General features: G+C 44.3%; 1 long non-coding RNA gene across 1 annotated transcript in view; it reads left to right on the forward strand.

The window, feature by feature from the left end:
• Window positions 1-1,533: 1,533 nt before the first annotated feature.
• LOC138489572 (uncharacterized) overlaps window positions 1,534-16,941 on the forward strand; it is a 104,808-nt gene continuing 89,400 nt past the window's right edge. Inside the window, exon 1 of the long non-coding RNA XR_011274815.1 lies at window positions 1,534-1,619. This is a non-coding gene — a long non-coding RNA (uncharacterized lncRNA). The remainder of the gene's footprint in view (window positions 1,620-16,941) is intronic.

Here is a 16,941-nt window from a genome sequence, read left to right on the forward strand (position 1 = left end):
AAGGCCACTGGAGTAAACTCTATTCTTCATGCTAATAGCAGCCATAGACGTAGTGTCATTCATAATATACCCAGAGGTGAATTCCTCAGATCCAAAAGTAATTGCAGCCAAGAAGATACCTTCAAAGCAGAATGTAAGCCAATTGGCAACAGATTTCAGGAAAGAGGGTACCCCAAAAATGTTATTAGGCAAACAACAGCATCCGTGAAAAAGGTTGAAAGGCCAAAGCTACTGGAAGACAAGACTACATTGAATTAAACCACACATCCTGCACATGTTAATTTCATCACTAAATATTCCAGTGACAACACATTTTTATATCACATACTACAAAAACATTGGCATATTCTGCTCTTAGATTCAGATTTGACTACATACCTTTCGGAACAACCCAACATCATCTTCACGAAAGCTACTACTTTGAGGAATATTCTGAGTCCCTCTTTTCTGAAACCTGAACCAATCAGACAGGACAACTGGCTAACTACAAGCACGAAGCCAGAAGGCTTTTACAAATGTGGTTCATGTAATTTCTGTCTGTACGCCTTATCACCAACCCAGGTTTTCAGTTGCCATGGAGGACTCAAAATCAAAATCAAAGATGTTATGAACTGTCGCTCAAAATATGTTATATATAAGGTATTCAGTGTGTCTGTCAGAAAATATATATTGGATGTACCATCCGTGAAGTCCGTTTTCGTATTCGAGAACATTTGAATAACCTCAGCAGTCAAGATATCGGACTACCACTGGCCTCCCATTGGCAGAAACATCACCAAATGGATAACGCCAAAGATATCAAATACATTGGACTCCAAAAGATCAAACAACACCAGAGAGGTGGTGACAGAGAGTTGATGCTGCGACAACAGGAAGCAAGAATGATATGTAAACTACGCTGCCTCTCACTCGGTTTAAATCAAGAACATGAGCTGAATGTCTTCCTATAAATCACCACATGATGTCTCTCAAACTTTGTACGTCCCAAATATTCTTTAACGAGGCACTGTTAAATAGATAGCAATGACTGTTTGTGTTCTTGGAGTAAACTTTCCGCCAACCCTGGGAGTGATACTACTCTTACTACAAGCCTATATACCGCAAGCACAAATGCTACAAGATACACCACAATATTATTACAGCTCACAAATCAAGGCCATTTTTGCAGGAGTCATAATATCATTTTTTAGCACACCCACATGCTCTAATTATGCACCTCGTCCAGAGATAACAACTCTGTAGGTTGCAAGAGGATGCTGCCATACCCCGTTTCAGCACAGCCCTCTGTGCACTACAATCAAACAAATACACATTCTTATATTCGTTTCTCAGGGCAACCCGCTTTGGTGCAATTTATTACATGGAGCTGGGATCATAACCCATTTCTACACAAATCAATTAGATTGGAGACTCCTAAAAAGGATTATACCATTTTTGCAATTACTTGCCTATCTACATTTCCGGAATCAGGCTGGTAACCCAGCAACAGGTGTCACGTGAATATGTCACCTGACCAGGAACCCGGGCTGGTTGCCACAGGAACACATTTCTATTGCCGATGCATTCGTGCTTTCTGAAGCCATCGGCCATTGTGCGTTCACTTCTCCAGGACCCTGGCGGTAAGACTGCTTGATACACAGCAATGTTGCCAATACCGTTTCACACAAAACCGAGATAAGTTAGCTGTGCACGTGGATAATAGGAGCAATGGAATGACACGTCCCTCCCTATTATCTCTCTCGGCTGCTATTCAAAGGCGCTACTTGAATATATCTGCCACATTGCAACAGCGTACGGTTAAACGTGACTCAGGTAAAACGCACAGTAGACACCTACCAAGAAACCAGACACTACTTTCATCTAAATGTACCCAATATTAGGACCGTATTAAGTAATTACAGCTCACCAAATCGAAAGACACTGCATTAGTAAAAAGGCATCATACTCCGATGGGATGAAATAACCTCCGCCCACGTATCGCTTCTATTTTATAAAACCACCAATAAGAAACTAGACAAGCCATTGAACTCCGAGGTATGTTAAAAACCATGTATGTTTATACTTTACTGAACCTTGCTGTGCTTTGGGTGTACATTTTACCCATTACAGCCGTCAAACGATTTAAAGCTTAGCTCTGTCTCAGCAGTTTAAACCAATTCGAACAGTATTTATAACACACATATGTATATTTCTTCCTGGACAAGCCGGTGGTGCGTTAGATGATGTGTTTATAGTGATTTAAGTTCTCTGTTCTAGATGTCCACATACATCTGACGATTTGTTGGCCTTTTCTCTTTTCTGTGTCTGTTTTTTGTCTTTGTTCTCTCTCCCTCCTCTGTTTTTTTGTCTCTCTCTCCCTCTGCCCCTCACAGTTACTAACAGTAGCTGACAATAAGCTACACACAAAAATATTTAAGTTTCTTTGCTGAAACTATACAGATGTTTACGCCCTGAGGACGACCTTGTTAGGTTGAAACACGTGTTGGCGTTATAAAGTGCAATGGCGTTATTAACTGCAACTTTGCATCATGCAGAGTAGAAACTATTTTACTCTTTAACACAATTGTGATTAAATGTGTTCAAACTCAACAATACTGTGTTCAAAAACTATCCTATGTGACTTATCCTGGGTGACTAATATGTGTCTAAACTTAATAAGATTGTGATTAAAACAATTGTTGTTAATATAGTTGTGACTAAATGTGTTTAAGACCAAACAACATTGTGCTCCAAAGGACCCTGATGCTAAAGGTTTGACTTATTGATGGTACCGATTTGAATATATTCTTTTATGTTAAACTCGTTATAAATGCTGCATTTAAGTTGTTAGAAGCGCAGCCTGTGAGGTCAGTACTCTCAAGATCCTGTTCGGCGCTGGGACGCGACAATGTCACTATTTTAATAAAATACAGGGGCGTGTCGTCTCGAACCCAGGTCCGCAAGATTATGAGACCAGGGAGGCAACCACAAGGCCACAGAGATCGTATGCAGCCCGTGACCACAAGTTACATATGTTAAACCAGGTTAATGTATGAAACTTGTAATTCTGCAGACCTGGGATCGAGACGACACCCCCCTATATTTTATTAAAATAGTGACATTGTCGCCAAAAGATCCCTGTGCAAAACTGGCCGCGCCGAAATGGGGTGCAACGGTGCACAAGAGCGGAACAGGAAGAGGGGGTCAGCAGAATGCAACAGGGGGTATTACCAGAGTGGGTGCAATCTGTCGGGAGGGGACTTGGCCCCGTGGATCGAGCAGAAGACCAGGATTATAGACTTAGATCTAGGTGGGTTGTAGAGGCTGCGCACTTTCTTGAGGGGCAAGAGGCCATGCTGGAGCAGTGAGCAAGCCTGGTGAGGACCAGGCAGGAGACTCGAAGGCTGTCAGAGTGATGTCCGAGGTGCGGCTGCACATCTCCTCTCCGCAATGAAGTCATGCACTTTAAGTGCACTTTTAGAGGAGCCCACGGGCGCGGCCCTTGCGTGATGGCGTGAGGAGGTCGGGAGGAAAGGAGAAGGGGGAGTGGGACTGATGTGAAGATCAGAAGAAAGAGGGCTTGCACCTCAGAGCAGCCCAGGGCCACCCAATGGCAGGCGGCCGTGAAGCTGCTGGGGTGCGCGCCGAGGGTCCAGAGGGAAGGGGGGGAAGGGAGGCAGAGACCCTTCTCTTCTTCCAATCTTCTTCGCCCCACATCGCGTTGCATTATTATTGCACGTGTCACACGAGAGCGAGCACGCAGGAGGCTCTGTGCACGTTGATATCGCTCCTCTTTCTCGCGTGGATTTGATTCCCAGATTTAGGTACTTGTCTCCTTTGCCCTCTCCTTTCTTACCCCACTGTGCCACCTGCACTGCTCATCTCCCCCTTTCCTCTTCTCTCTGTTCTCATCCTTTGCTTACATCTCTTGCCTTCCTCTTTCATCCTCTTCTGCTCTTCCTTATTTTTTAATTTTTTACTGTACACTATTTTCTCCCTTCGCCATCATCCACTTGTCTCCCATTTTTCTTTATTCCATTCTTATCCTCGCCCTCTTTTCTCTCTCGTTGTCCCATCCGTTTTCCCTTTACCCTCCTCGTAAATGTCCCTCTCCTATTCCCTTTTCGCCGTTTAAATACCGGATAAATTAGTGATAATAATATGATAGATGCAGCTCTTAGAAGTGTCAGGAATCCGGCATAAAGCGCTATGTGGGAACGTGATATCCTTCTTCCATCTCTACCCCCAAGATGGCTTTCGCTCATCCTGCTGCCCTTTGTCCTCTTTCGGGATCGCCCCTCTTTCAGGCCTTCCTTCCCCCCCCCTGTTTCTCCCAAGCCGCCAGTTCTCTCTTGTCGCTTCTCCATTCGCTATTTTCCCCTTCCTTTCGCTTCTCTCGTGTCCCCGCCCCACCTCCCCCCTCCTCCCCTCTCTGTTCCCGCTTCTTTCCTCGTTCCTTCCTTGGTTTTCTCGCCGCCGCAGGTGTTTTGGGCTGCAGACAGTTCTGAGTGTTCTAGGCCCCCCCCCCGACCCCCCCACACACCCTGTGATCTGGGAGAGAACGCGCTGGAATGTACAGGGCTTTCTTAGAAACACCACGCGCTGCCTGGCCCTGCCACCCACACCCCGCGGTATTATTTATAGTGCCATGCCGCACTCTCTCCTGCTCACAGAAGCTGCTGCTGCTGCTGAACTTCCAGTTTCTTGGAAATGTATTTGTGCCAACGCGCATCATCGCCAGAGCGGCTCACACGGCGCCCACGGGTGCCCCTCTTGGACCATGTGTACTGGCCTGTGTCTCTTTGCAAGGCCTGTACTGATGAGCTTAGAAGACGTCTTCATGTCACCGGGGCGCCTTCCTGGGTCTTGCATTCTGAGGCTAGCAGGCTCGGTTCACTTCAGTTTAAGGACATTGGGGCTCACTGCAAGTTTGGTGGTAAGCGCTGAAAGTGGTGGGAACAGCACTACAGGCACCCCAAAGGCGCAGGAGACGTGTGCTGCGGAGGGCACCCATACCACGTGTCCGCTCCTCCCCTTGGACACTGACGGACAGCCAATTAGTGAGTCTCTATTGCATGGACCGTCCCACCATCACAGACCTGTTCACTCTCATCTAGGCGGATCCTGGATGCCCTCGTGAGGCATGCCCGTCAGCACATCTCCGTGCCCATCAACCAGGCGCAGGTGCACGCTTCTACGCCATTGCCCATTTCCCCAACACTATAGTAGCATGCGATTGCACACATGTGGCATGAGTGCCCCCTCCAGGCAATGGAGAAGGCACATCGGAACAGGAGACCGTTCCATTACATGAATGACATGTGATGCCGCCCTCACAATCAGCCACTGCTCGGGGGCCACACATGATGCCATGATACAAAGGAGTAGCACCCTACCAGCGTACTTGGACACACACAGAGTACATCTTACCTGGCTAGTGGGTAAGTAGTGGTGGCCAATCTGACAAAGACATAGCACAGTGACACACATAGAGAACGGAATGAGAAATAATGTGAGTAAACTACAAGTCCCATAATGCATCAACCGGAAAGTAATGAAGAGGCGATGAGCAATGACTGACTTACCCCAGTAAACATACAGACCGTAGGTGACTCCAAAGGACAACCTGGCATGCAAGTGATAAGACGGCCTGGAAAAACCCCAATATTACGCATAGAATGAGGAGCCAGAAAAACAGACTCAACAATGCAAAAAGTCAAAGTGAAAGGAAAAACTCAGCAATATTAACACAAACAACAAAGTGGCAACCGCATACAAGTAAAAGTGTTGCAGCCCTCTGCATCTCTCCTACAAAATGATACTTTTTATACCAAAAACACCTCAGAATGACAGCAACGTGATGCAAAACCTATGGGGTGAGGGGATTAGTTAAGGGAATTGACTATATACACATTCTATACAGGTTAAACTTCTGATTGGATACTACCTATCTGTTGGCTCCTCCTGTGACCACCTCTAAATGGATAACATTAATAAAACATCACTTATACAATTTACTATTGGTTGGTACAATGCATACTGGGCGGTGTAGCATCAGGGGTTTTGATTGGTTGGCATTCTACTCACCAACCTTGGACAACTGACAGGTCGTCAAGACATGACCCAGATGGGAGTAGTGGGAGAGAGGTCCACAGGCCACTTTCCTTCAATTCAAGAAAATACCATCCCTCACTCCAGACCATGAACCAGGTTGATCGCCTTTGCAGTTAGCCTTGTGCTGTGCCTCGTGCCTGGGAATATGCATAAGGAGTTAAAGCAGGTGTCCCATCTGTGTTCGTTGCTAATGAATAGACAGTGTTCTTGAATTATGGGTCACGTGTGAGGGGACTGCATTTAGAATTATTTTACCCTGCATTTATGAGTATTTGAGCTAATATTGATACAAGTGTTATGGTCTCTTCTACCACTGGGGTCACTCTTGAGCTTACTGTTCATGGAGTCTTCTGAATTATAATTAACCTGCACCTGGTTCACAGTAGTTGGTTGTGCTTTTTCAAACTTTTTCAGACTTTCATTAATTTGGGAGTATACTTCTTGCATCCTGGGAATCCTTATCTCGTGCCTTCTCTGTTAAGTTCAGAGCCTCCCTAAGTTCTCGGTCACCTTGGCTTAAGGATTCACGCTACTATCTGGGCTCTGCATCAATCTGTATTTCTATAATTCAGCATTTTGAATTCATCTGAAGTCTTGTAGCCTTTAATTTACTTAGAAGCATGTCACAGCTTCCATTTTAGAAAAGGTGGCTGCCTATTACTGCTGCGTTTCTATGTTAGTGAAACATATTTGTGCGTCATTCATGTTGCATTCAGGTTATAGATTGCCTATGTCAGTATTCCTCATGTCTTTATGGTTGCAATATTAATATTGTCCATGTATAAATGCTTATTTGACCCAGTGTGTTCTCTTCATGTTGAGTGCATGCGTGCTTCATGTTTAGTGAATGCATATGTTTGTTTTGTTTGTTTGTTTTATTATTTATATTGCGCACCAGACCCGGGGGTATTCGGACGCGAAGGCAGAATGAGGGTTGTTCAACTTGGGTTACAGGTTACAGGGTAAACATGTAGAGGTGCAGCTGCGGTTACAATGCTGTATACACATGTATTGTAAAGAAGCACAGATGTAGATACAGTAAATATACAAGATGTATGTGTGACACAAAAATAAAGCGGAGCAAAATATACAAAGTATACACGATATCCCAGGTGTCAGTAGGGAGGGTTAGGCATCATGTTCCTTTAGCCATTAAATCAGATTGGATCTGAATTGGAGGTAGGGGAGTTCTTCCCTTAAAGCAGGGGGAAGGGAGTTCCAATATTGCGCTGCTTTAACAGCAAAGCTGCTCCCACCAGATTTAGTGAGTTTGAATCTGGTTACTAGCAAAAGGTTAGAGTTGGCTTTTCTTAGGGGGCGAGAGGCTTTTTGTCTGGTGAATCTGTCTATAAGGTATTGCAGAGCTGCGTGGTGGAGGCATTTGTGTGTGAGGGAAGCAGTTTTGAGGAGGATTTTGTCAGTTGTGGAGAGCCAATTGGTGGATCTCCTGAGGTCTGATACATGGGCGTTTTTAGGGATATTTAGGGCGGCTCTCAGGGCATTATTTTGAAGGGTCTGTATTTTGGTGGTGAAGTATTTGTTACTGCCTATGTAGAGGGCGTTGCAGTAATCTAGTTTAGACAGGATTAGTGCCCTTGCTATAGTGACGCAGTTGTTGGGTGAGAGGAAGGGCTTGGCTGCTCTAATTAACTTGCAGGTGTAGGAAGTGGCTGAGGCCATGGCAGTCACTTGTTTACCGAAGGTAAGCGTAGAGTCTATGTAGAAGCCGAGGGTTTTGACTAATTTGGCCACAGTAATGATGTTATTGTCAATTATGAAGGAGTCATAACTGGGACCTAATTTTTTGATGTTGGAGGATGTGCCTAGAATGAGGAGTTCAGTTTTGTCATCATTCAGGCATAGACCGTGGGAGGCCATCCATGCCTGGATGATGAGATATACTCTGTTCACAAAGGCCAAATCCTTGTCATAATCTCTGTATCATCTGCATAATTAGTGTAGGTGATACCTAGACCGTCTAGATCATCGAAAAGGGGCTTTGTATAAATATTGTATAGGGTAGGAGATACGCATGATCCTTGGGGTAGGCCGCATGATATAGGTGCGGGGTCTGCGGCTGCTAGAGGAGAGAAGACTCGCATTGTCCTATTATCTAGGAAAGACTGGATCCATGCGACTGCTTCATGGGAGAAGCAGGCTGCCATGACCAAGTGATTGCAGAGTATTGCGTGGTTGACCAGATCGAATGTGGCAGAAAGGTCGAGGAGTAGTAAGAGTGAAGTCGTACCTTTATCTCTTAGTGTGTCTATTTGTGCCTTGAGGTCTAGGAGTGCAGTCTCAGTACCATGCTGTGGTCTGAAGCTGGACTGTCAAACTCCTAGGAGGTGGTTTATTTCCAAATGGTGCTGAATTTGTAAGTAAGCTACTTTGTCTAGGATTTTAAGTAGGAATGGTACAGTGGTTATGGGACAGTAATTAGTAGGGATGGAGGGGTCCAAGGTTTGCTTTTTGAGGAGAGGGAGGACCCAGGAGTGTTTCAGGTTGCTAGGTATGGTGCCTGTTGTGAAAGAGGCGTTTATAAGTTTAGTGATGAAGGGTGAAAGTTCACGGGCAGCGTCTTTTATAATTTGGGCTGGACATGGGTCGCCCTGGCAGTTGGAGGGTTTGAGAGTGAGGATGACTTTCTCGACTTCTTTAGTGGTGACTTTGCGAAAGTAGAAGGGAGGGGTGTCCGGGGTAGGTGGAGTAGAAGTGGATTGCGGAATTGGTAATGGGTCCGTGGTAGTCTTGGAGGAGGTACCAATGTTAACAGTATTTGTGACAGTTATGGAAGCTTTTTTGTTGTTAATCTTCGCCTGGAGCATTATCTGGTTGGCATGGGCATTTTGTATGCCTGTGCACCAGTTCTTATCCTTAAGGCATGAGTCAGGAGCTTGGATAGGGGATTCTACTTCCTTTAGGATGGCGAACAATTCTTTGGTGTTGGATTTGGCTTGAATGATGCGGGCATTGTAGGAAGTTTGTTTAGCAAGGATAATTTCTTTTTTTGTAGAGGGTAGATAATTTCTTCAAGTTATTTTTATTGGTGTCTTAGGGGTCTGATCTCCATATTTTTTTTTAAATATTGGGACAAGCAACCTAAATGCAGATTTACTAAGACAAGAGTAGGTGAGCAGTGGAGATACACATGCAGGCTGAAGGCTGAGTGCTGTGTGTGCAGGTAGATAGGCACAAGTAATCTGTTAGGCGGATCTTGGTTAAAGAGACTGTCATCGGATGCAATAGGGTTTTACAATTAAGCGCACAGGCGAGTGGACAGGGGCAGGGTAGGAAATTTGCAATTTCTGTGCAGTGCTGTTAGTGGAAATGGGCATATGATAGTACCAGCAAGAAGCAGGGGCACTAAGGAGAAGCAAATAGTAGTATCAAATTTAGCAAAGTCAAAGTCATTAAATCATATACAATGTAGATGGCTGGTAGTGATGCTGTGATAGAGGGAGGTAGTGTTACCTTGGCGTGGGGCTGTTAAGTGACTTCAATTCAGCACTCCAACTAAGTCAATGCCTAGTCTGGGATGCCCAAGGGAAGCCCTTATTTATATATTTCTATGACAAGTTCATAGATCTGGATGATAAACCCTTGTATAATGCCCCTCTCTTTGAATCCCCCTGACCTCACTGAGCCAAGAAGTAGGTTTGTTTTGCAAATTAAAAGATTTATTTGAAAAATGAAACAATATATATATCACACTTTTATGAATAAATTAATATTTGATAGCGCACTTATGAATATGACAGTGATCAACAATGGATAATATTATGCTAGCACACTTTTTTAATTTCTTAGGAGTTGGTATAGAGAGGATAAGGTAGCTGAGAATGCTTTTATGGTTTCAAGGAAATGCAATGATGGAAAAGAATGCAGCACAGAAATAAACTGATATGGTTTCAACAAGAGATAATATGATCACTTTTCCCCTGGTGGCAATTCACTCCCCCCCCTATGCAATATAAGGAGATGGAAGGGGAGCACACAGTTTTCAGGAATAAAATAAAACGCAATACAAATTCTAGTTCCCCCCCCCTAGCAAGCTTGGAGCAACCAGTATTCTTTTAAAACATGCAGAAATACCTTTAATGTGATTTGCAATGAAGTGAAAAAAGGCTAAAAATGATTTTAATTCCCTATAGGAGATTCAGGGTAGGCGACAGCTACTTTGAATTAGTTCAGGTCAACGCTAGCAAGGATACACGAGTGATTATCAGGTTGAAAATGAAATTCAGCAGTTGCAAGCAAAAGGACAACGATTTTTGACAGGTGGAGAAATTTGAGTCAAATTGCAATTCGCAGCACTTTTTCCGAGTGCGTCGATCACGATTACGGAAAAACTATAAGGAGTTGGGATGTCTTTCTAGGTTCGTTGGAAAGCCTAGGATCTTAGCTTTAAAATGCAAGTTAAATCTCGTTCCTAGCATGTTTAGTTCAAAAGATACGGACGATTTAGTGGAGGTAGTTTCTCAAATTAAAGTAAAGCTCAGAAGGACAAATGACACTTTCACAGGTTTGAAATCACAGAATGGACACACAATTTCTATGCAGTTCTAAATAGGTGGAAATGGTTTGAATTAGATTATTTTAAACTAAGAGATTGGTTTGCACAGCTCTGGCTGCATACTCACTCCTAATTTTGGAAGGAATGGGCCTCATCACAGATCTGGTCAACAGGTTTAGCTGTGGTTCTTTCTGCTCTGCTGGCCTGGATCTCTGGTTCTAGCAAAAGTTCTGGCACTGCACAGCGGTCTGGTCTGGGTCTGGTCTGCGGTTTGGATACAGCTCTGCTTTCTGGGTCGGGTACTGGCAGTGCGGTCTGGTCTGGGTCTCTGGTTCCGGCAAAAGTTCTAGCCAGAAGCGAACAGCACAGCCCGGCTGTTGAATAGTTTGCTTAGGTGGCTGGATTCTGAGGCCTCTGAAGGATTCAGCTTGTGGACTAGGCCTCTCTGCTACAAGTTCTGAAGTCTGGATTCTAAGTTCTGGTTCTGGAGTCTTCTGGCAAAGCGCTTCGCAAGAAATCAGTTTGAAGTGGAAAGTGAATGTCTCTACCTGGGTCTCAGTGGCTCTTTTTATGTCTTTTGAAATTGGGTGGGAAGTCTGACTTTCTATGCCCAACCCTCTGAGGATTCTGATAGGCTATAGGATTCTCTGTCGCCTGACTGGGGAACTGAGTTGTGAGTCATCCCGTGTCATGAGACATCATTTTTATGGCATACAGAAAGAACACTCCCCTTGTCACTTTGCACACAAATCTATTTCTGACTTAAATGCATATTTATCTATGTACATTTTTTCTAATATTACATGTCCAGTTAACATATTTTCTGTAGCGCCAAACCGTCTGATCCCTGTCTTTGTAAGATGTTGTGTCAGGAATTCAGCTCCACACGCTTGGCGGAAATGGAGAATGAGTCATTCAAGATACCAGCAATGGAACTCAAGATGGCGGCTTATCAGCGCTATTGCCACAAGACGATTACCGTTCTAGTTTTTTCCAACATGGCGACCGCGTCTGCCCATTCTATATCTTCCTCTCTATGGTTGGGTAAGACGCGTCGCTTCTGTTCGCTTCACCTCGCTGTTAGCGCTGGTGCCTTTTCTAACATTCTGCTGTACAACCGTTGAGCCTTCTCTAAGCCTCTTCTCCTCAATTCTGCGCCCTGCGCACACTATCTGAGTTCTGCCTCAACTTATTCTACCTTTTCCTTACCTTCCTTATTTCCCTATTACTCATCTTGCTTTCCTACCCCGTCCACTCGTGTGTGGTTTCTTTTCTACGCCTACTTCTTACCTCGTTTCTTTCCTACACCCTTACTCTTATTCTACAGCATTGAGCACGACCGGGCTTCCTTCCACGTCGCTGCTCGACTCCTCCTCTCTGAGCGGATTCCTGGAACCGTTCCTTCCTCAGCCTGCTGTACTCGGGCTTCCATCCACGTCGCTGCTCGACTCCTCCTCACCGAGCGGATTCCTGGAACCGTTCCTTCCTCAGCCTGCAGTACTTACCATTCTTCCACAACTACGTTGGAGACACCATCCTCTGAGAGACAGAATTGGGTTTTCTTCCCCACAAGGGTTTCCCAAAGGTGCTGCTCGCGGGGTGCACCGAGTCCAGTTTTCTGGCCTCTGAACACTTTGGAGGAATTACCCATTTACTTCAGAACCAATTCTACACCACTGCTGTTTCCAAACATTTGTGAGTACCTAATTGTTACAGAAAGCGACGCCCAAAAAGGAAACAACATATGGAACAGCAGATGCAACAAGTAATGGCAGCCATGCAGCGTCTCAATACTGAAGTACAGACGTTAAGAAACGAAAATGCTACGTTGAGACAAATGGTTGCAAACAGGTCAGAGATCCCTCCAGGATCCTTACCCATGGAAAAATATGATGGCAACCCTAAAAAACTAAAAGAATTCTTGGACTCTTGTTTGGTGCAAATTACTTTGAAAGCCTCGTTTTTTCCAAACGATAGCGCTAAAGTAAGTTTTTTAATATCTAATCTCGCCGGCAGCGCCCTGGCCTGGGCTACACCACTAGTCACCACCAACAATCAGCGAATGGATTCCTACGCAGGATTTACCAACAGTCTGCAAGCCATGTTTGGAAGAAAAGAATTAGTGGTGTCAGCACAAGAAAATCTATTGGATCTGAAGCAAGCGAACACTGATATCCTAACTTTCATCACACAGTTTAAACAATTAGCCAATGAGACGGCATGGGCTGATGATGCCCTCCTGGCCATATTCCGCCGGAATCTATGTGAAGAACTTAAAGATGAAGTCTCTAGAGTTCCTAGACCTCACAATTTTGCGGAAATGGTTACATTAGTACTCCAGTTGGATTACCGCATACAAGAAAGACATCTATAAAGAAAGAAAGGGAAATCACGTCCGCCGCTAGTACCTTACAAGTCGGATATTCCTAGGACCAGTAAGAACCAAGAATCCGGGGAACCTATGCAATTGGGTATAGCTCGTGGACAGTTAACACAGGAAGAAAGACAAAGAGGAAGAACATTAGGATTATGCATGTATTGTGGTTCCGATAAACATGTTCTAAAAGACTGCCACCTGACTACTCCTAGACGTCCGGGAAACGACAACTCCCACCCATGAAGGGAACCATGAGTGGGTCTTTGGTACAAAGTTCCCAGGAAACAACCTCAACTCACCATAAAATGGTGGTAATCAATGTGTCTCTACAATTCCTAGACAAGCACATCCAACAAATACCCGCCTTAGTAGATTGTGGTGCAGCGGGATTGTTTATGGATTCCGAATGGGCATTTAGAAACAACATACCCCGGGTGGCTAAAATCCTGAGTCTGCCAGTGGAAGGAGTAGATGGAAACCCTTTACCATCAGGACCAATTAAAGAAAACACAACTTTTCTCACCATGAAGATTTCTACACATGAAGAAGAGTTATCATTCGATTTGATAAAGGCCGCCCGTTATCCACTTATACTAGGTCTCCCATGGCTTGTTAAACATAACCCATTCATCAATTGGACTGCAGGAACATTGTTTTTGGGTTCCGAACACTGCTTGCATTCCTGCCTACCCAAAGGAGTGGTGGGCTTGTATACTACTACTACATCCCCGGACAAAAACCCGGCATTGTCTACCATATCCAACCTGAATCTACTGCCGGAATGTTACCACAAGTACAGCTCTGTTTTCTCAAATGATGAATACAAGGAATTACCACCCCACAGAAAGGACGATTGTTCTATCGAATTACTACCAGATGCGCTAGTACCCTTTGGTCGCATTTACACTCTTTCTATTCCCGAGAAGGTTGCCTTAAAGGAATACCTACAAACCAACTTGCGTCATGGTCTCATCACAGAGTCTAAAAGTTCTGCAGGTGCTTCACTTTTCTTTATCCCCAAAAAAGATTGTAAAGAGCTCCATCCTTGCATCGATTATAGAGGCCTAAACAAAGTTACATACAAGGATCGATACCCACTGCCCCTTATCCAGGATATTCTGGAAGCTGTACGAGGTGCAACTATCTTTACAAAACTTGACCTTAGAGGGGCATATCATCTGATCAGAATTAAAAGAGGAGATGAATGGAAAACAGCTTTCTGCACGCCTTTCGGACATTACGAGTATCGTGTGATGCCTTTTGGGCTAGCAAATGCCCCTTCAGTCTTTCAACGTTTTGTAGATCACATATTTGCGGACTTACTCCTTCATACCCTAATCGTATACTTGGATGACATCCTCATTTTTTCTAACAATCTATAAGAACATATCATCCATGTCTCTGAAGTTCTAGAACGGCTTCATCAAAATCGATTGTTTACCAAAATTGAAAAATGTTCTTTCCATCTAGCCAGTATCCCCTATTTGGGTTTCATTCTATCTGCAGAAGGAGCTGCCATGGATCCAAGGAAGGTAGAAGCTATCTACAAATGGAAACCTCCTCAGAACGTAAAGGAGGTACAGCGGTTCTTAGGATTCACTAACTTCTACCGAAAGTTTATTCCAAATTTTTCTAGCCTCATCAAACCCTTCACTCTTCTTCAAAAAGGAAAATCTTTTGAGTGGAATTCAACCGCTCAGAAAGCCTTTGAAGGTCTCAAAATAGCCTTCTCTACAGCACCGATTCTACGGTTACCAGATCAGACAAAACCCTTTATATTGGAAAAAGGAGGGATCGAACATCCGGTTGCCTACATGTCAAAATCCCTGACAGAATCAGAACGCAATTATACCGTACTTGAAAAAGAACTCTTAGCTATTGAAAAGGAGTTGCCAGGAATGGAGACACCTCCTTTTAGGGGCTCAACATCCTGTTCAAATTCGTACAGATCACAGGAACTTGCAAGTGTTACAAAACATGGAGTGCCAAAACATTCGACAAGCTCGGTGGGCATATTTCTTTTCATCCTATGAATTCGTCCTTACTTACATACCGGGAACCAATAGTCAAATCGCTGATGCTCTTTCCAGAAGTTCACACAATACTTTATCATTCCTCCCGGAAAAGATGTGGTCACAGGCCACTTTTCTATACTATGTATCCTCTTATTTTCAAACTATACGAAAACCATGCCAAGAGCTGAATCAGAAAGAAATCAGTGATCATGAACTAAGAATGGAAGACGGACTTTACTTTCGAGCTAACCAACTATACATACCTGAAGGTATACCAAGAAAGAAAGTATTACATATGTGTCATGACCATAAAGTCGCAGGACATAGAGGAATCAAAACCACCCTGGAACTCATCAATAGACACTTTTGGTGGCCTGGAGTAACACAAGATGTCAAGGATTATGTTTCCTCTTGCTCCCTCTGCCAACAATCTAAGGTTCCTAGACATCTGCCTACAGGGTGGTTGGTACAACCTAAGCTTCCCACTCAACCATGGGAGTGCATATCTACAGATATTATTGTAGATTTACCACCTTCTTCAAACAATACAACCATCATGGTGACTATAGATACTTTGACCAAACTAGCACATTTCATTCCCATGAGCCGATTACCTTCAGCAGCTCAGATGGCATCCTGTTTTTCACAAACTATCTTCCGTCTCCATGGACTTCCAAAATACATCATATCTGACAGAGGTTCACAATATGTTTCCTCCTTCTGGAAAATACTATGCAAAACCTTAGGTATACAAAGAAACCTCACCTCTAGGTATCACCCACAATCCAATGGGCAAACGGAGAGATTAAATCAATCCTTAAAACAGTATCTGTGTTGTTTTGTTTCAGCTGCTCAAGACAACTGGAGCCTTCTTCTACCATATGCTGAATTCGCATATAATAATTCCTTTCACACAGCCATCAAATGACACCTTTTTTATTCACGTATGAATTCCATCCATCCAGTTTCCCTACCGTAACTCCTCGATCCACCAAAATCCCAGCGGTAGATGAATTAGTCTCCGACATCCAGAAAGGGCATGCTACAGCCCTTGCTACCCTTTCTGAAACCAGAGACCGGGTAAAACAACAAGCTGACAAGAAACGCTCACAGGAACCAACCTACAAAACTAAGGATTTAGTATGGCTCTCCTCTAAATACCTTCCTAAACATTTGGTACCATCAAAACTATCCCCCAAGTATTTTGGACCATTTCCCATTATTGAGGCCGTCGGGAAGGTAGCATATAAAATCCGTCTCCCTTCATCCTGGCACCGGATTCATAATGTTTTTCATGTCTCTCAACTCAAGACACAGATACCGGATAGGTTCAATAGGGGCTTCAATCATACTCCCCCTCCAGTGGATACTCGAGATGGTCCTGAGTACGAAGTAGCAGCAATATGCGACTCCAGATACTATCACGGTAAATTGCAATACCTAATCGATTGGAAAGGCTACAATCCATCAGACAGGACTTGGGAAAATGCTTCATCAGTTCATGCCTCAAGACTGGTAAACAAATTCCATCGCTCTCACCCCTGGAAACCTGGACCAATCACCCCACGGGGAGGGCATACTGTCAGGAATTCAGCTCGACACGCTTGGCGGAAATGGAGAATGAGTCATTCAAGATACCAGCAATGGAACTCAAGATGGCGGCTTATCAGCGCTATTGCCACAAGACGATTACCGTTCTAGTTTTTTCCAACATGGCGACCGCGTCTGCCCATTCTATATCTTCCTCTCTATGGTTGGGCAAGACGCGTCGCTTCTGTTCGCTTCACCTCGCTGTTAGCGCTGGTGCCTTTTCTAGAATTCTGCTGTACAACCGTTGAGACTTCTCTAAGCCTCTTCTCCTCAATTCTGCGCCCTGCGCACTCTATCGGAGTTCCACCTCGACCTATTCTACCTTTTCCTTACGTTCCTTATTTCCCCATTAC

Source organism: Ambystoma mexicanum, chromosome 9, assembly GCF_040938575.1.
Source record: "Ambystoma mexicanum isolate Mex_15411 chromosome 9, UKY_AmexF1_1, whole genome shotgun sequence".
Taxonomy (NCBI): Eukaryota; Metazoa; Chordata; class Amphibia; order Caudata; family Ambystomatidae; genus Ambystoma; species Ambystoma mexicanum.